General features: G+C 51.1%; 1 long non-coding RNA gene across 1 annotated transcript in view; it reads right to left on the bottom strand.

Annotated features, from left to right (window-relative positions):
- Positions 1–367: 367 nt before the first annotated feature.
- LOC145720458 (uncharacterized) overlaps positions 368–3,670 on the bottom strand; it is a 181,488-nt gene continuing 178,185 nt past the window's right edge. The window contains exon 2 of the long non-coding RNA XR_014143366.1: positions 368–463. This is a non-coding gene — a long non-coding RNA (uncharacterized LOC145720458). The remainder of the gene's footprint in view (positions 464–3,670) is intronic.

The raw sequence follows: 3,670 nt of genomic DNA, 5'->3' as shown, positions 1-3,670 counted from the left end.
CTGGGTGCTCAGCTTTGGGGAGCAGGGAGGGGATACTCTCAGCCAGAAGAGATTCTCAGCCAGTCTGAATGGCAACTGTGGGCTGAGCCGACACCCTCCCACCTTCCAGAAACTCTTCAGTCTGCGGAGTGAGGATTACAAATGCAAAGACTGGTTCACTGGCCAAGGAGGGTCAGAATCTATCCTGGTGGAGGTAAAAACTGTTCTGGATCTCTCTGTCTTCTCAGAATTCACATGACTAGTATCTTCAGTTTGGCTGGAAGGCTAAATTGTCCTTGTAAGTGTAAGGCAATGTCCACTTCATGTGTGTACATTTTATCATTTTTCATATTCTAAGTTACCTGAGGTCTTTTCAGTACTGTGTCTCTTAAATTCTTTTTTTTTTTTTTAAAGATTTTATTATTTATTTGACAGAGAGAGCAGGGGGAGGGGCAGGCAGAGGGAGAGGGAGAAGCAGGTTCCCCTGTTGAGCCGAGAGCCCGATGCGGGACTCGATTCCAGGACCCTGGGATCATGACCTGAGCCGAAGGCAGACACTTAACCCACTGAGCCCCTCAGCTCTCTTTGTCTCTTAGGCTTCTAATAGTAGGAAGCTAGCGAACATTTATCGAGCCCTTACTATGTGCCAGGCACTGTTTTAAGCACTTTACATGGATGAACTTATTTCATTCTTTCAACAACCCCATTATTATTACCATTTTACAGATGGGGAATCTGAGGCCCAGAGAGGGTAAATAACTTGCTCATGAACTCAGGCGACTTGGCTCTGGATGTCTCATGCTTAGCCACTCCTCTGTACGGCTTCTAGTAGCAAAGATGGAATCTCCTTAAAAAATTCACTTGGGAAGTTAGCAGTATATTTCAGTTTGTGCTCATGGCAAGGGAAGTTCAATAGTTGCAGGAAAAGGTACCAGGACATGGTGGTGGGGACTGGGGGGCACTGTAATGTTTGGGGATAAATATTACACATGAAACCAGAAACCCCTGGGTTTCATTTAAAAAAAAATTTTTTTTAAAATTTTTAAGTAATTTCTACATCCAACATGGGGCTCAAACTTATAACCCCAAGATCAAGAGATGTATGCTCTACTGACTGAGCCAGCCAGGCAGCCCACCCCTGGGTTCAATTCTTGGCCATGCTGCCTACGGAGCCTTGGACCATGGGCAAATCACTTCAACTTTCTGAGCCTTTTTTTCTCCCTCGCGTGTCAAATGGGATTAAGACACTCTGCCTCAGAGGGTTGCTGTAAACTAATGAGATTATGAATATCAAAGTGGTTTGTAACCTGGACAGCACTACCTACATTTAAGGTAATGAAGTTATCGTTGTGTTGGCATTAAGATTAAGGAATGGAGGGGCTGTTTTTTTTTTTTTAAAGTTTATTTATTTAAGTAATCTCTGCACCCAACATGGGTGGGGCTCAAACTCAGGACACCCTGAGCCAGCCAGGCCCCTCAAATAAATAAACTTAAAAAAAAAAAGATTAAGGAATGGAGTTGGTGAGGAGTGACATAGTAGTAAGAGAGGCAGGGACTGCCCAGGCCTGCTAATAAGATGGCCATTCTCCCGGCGCCTGGGTGGCTCAGATGGTTAAGTGTCTGCCTTCGGCTCAGGTCATGATGCCAGGGTCCTGGGATCGAGTCCTGCATCTGGCTCCCTGCTCAGTGGGCGTCGGCTTCTCTCTCTCCCTCTGCCCCTGCCCCCTGCGTGTGCTCTCTTGAGTGCTCTCTCAAATAAATAAATAAAATCTTAAAAAAAAAAAAAAGATGGCCGTTCTCTCACCTGGTGCCGGCTCAGCCTGTGCCCTGGACTCAGAGCCATTTCCCCAATTCCGTCGGAAGGCTGAGCTGCGGACAACAGCCACTCTAAGCTGGAAAGGAATTTATTCAAGGAACTAATGAATAGTGGGCGGTGTTCTGGGGAGGAAGAGAGAGCTAGGAGTAATGACCAGCCATGTCCGTGGAACTTCTCTAGTGGAAACACCACAGCTGCCCTCAGAGGACCCGCACGACCCCTGCTCCTGGGCTCGCACAGGTGCACAGCGCTCATTCCCGATTTCAGGTCTTGTGCAGGCAAGTCCGCTGGGTGGAACCCAAGTGGCGTCTTTGCCCTAACTAACTTCGAGGGAGTCCTGCGAGGGGCACGTGGCCTTGACCTTGGAGAGATCGCACCCATGGGACATGACCAAAGGATAGAGGGTTTGCAGAGGTTTGGGTGGCCACAGAGGACGAATATCCTCTACGTCAGTCTCATTCCCAACATGCTTGATCCCAAGACGGCGACTGCAGGGAAGGGCTAGGAGAGGAACCCATCGCAGAGGGCTCCTGGCCCATGAGGACCCCAGAGGACGCTGTGCTTGCGTCTCCACATCCGGGTAGTGTGGTGGGATGGCTCCTGGGCTCTTGGACATCTGGGACGGACCTCGGCGGAGCTGCATGTGTCAGATGAGCGCTCTGGGCCTCAGCATGCAGGGTGGGGACATTCAAGTCAGCCTGGGCCGAGGAAGAGGGTGCGAGCGGGGTCCTCTGAGCTGCTACCTTTGTTGTCGCCTTTCCCGTCCCCTTTGTCTCTCACACACACTGGCCATCCTTTGTGTATGGAAGAAACACTCTTGTCACAGGAATAAAGACTCCATCGGGAACACTGTGCTGGGGACTGATGATTACAGGTGGTGGAGAACACAGCTGGAAAGGCCTCCAGGAGGCTGGGACATCTGAGTGGGCATGATGGAAGCATTCACTGATGTCTAACAATGGGATGAGTTGGCATGAATCAACTGGTGGCCGTCAGCATCTCCTCCAGCTCCACCCTGGAAGGAGAGATGAACATGAGCATCTAAGGATTCTTTGAGGGCTATCAACCCATCATCCCAGCAACTGCGGGATAAGGGGAGGGACTTCTGAGGCTGGAGACCAAAGCTGCTGACTCCGGGTGGGGTGGGGGAGTCCCCAGCTGGGAAGAGGATGGGAGCCTGAGGCGTCCAGGAAGGTGAGGGCCTGTGCTCGGCAGGCTCCCTGGGGGAAGGTAGGGGCCTCAGAGGCATGAGTCATGTGGTGCTTTTAGGGCAACGTTGTTCAGGGCCCAGTACACTGGGGGTCCCAGGTTGGCAGGACCCTCCTCAGGCTGTCTTGGTATTCAAGTAGCTGCTGTCCAAGTTTGTAGCCTGGAAGCCGGGGACCAGGGCCATGAGCAGGACCAAGGTGTCAGAGGTAGACCGGGGAGAGTCCTCTGCAACGTTCCCGACTGGGAAAGGCTCCAAGGCTCTTGAGTATCTCTCAGGAGGTGAGGGCCCTGTGTAAACAATCCTTAAGGTAGAGACTTGGAACCAAGTCCCCTGGCTCGGAGCGTAAAGGCTAGGGCTGCTGTAACGAAGTACCACAAACTAAGGGGCTTAAACAACAGAGATTCGTTATCTCACAGTTCTGGAGGCTGCAAGTCTGAGATCAAGGTGTCAGCAGGGCTGTGTTCGCTCTGAAAATGCCAGAGAAGGATGTGTTCCAGGCCTCTCTCCCAGCTTCTGGCAGTTCCTTGGCTTGTGGCAGGCTGACTCCATCTTCCCATGGGGTCCTTCCTGAGTGCGCATCTGTGTCCACATTTCCCCTTTTTATGACCGCACCAGTCATATTGGAAAAGGAGCCCATCCTATCCCAGTATGACCTCACCTGAACG

Source organism: Leptonychotes weddellii, chromosome 3 (assembly GCF_054177405.1).
Source record: "Leptonychotes weddellii isolate Sample4059 chromosome 3, ASM5417740v2, whole genome shotgun sequence".
Classification (NCBI taxonomy): domain Eukaryota; kingdom Metazoa; phylum Chordata; class Mammalia; order Carnivora; family Phocidae; genus Leptonychotes; species Leptonychotes weddellii.
Note: the sequence above shows the minus strand (reverse complement) of the source record. Positions and strands in the feature narration are given on the sequence as shown.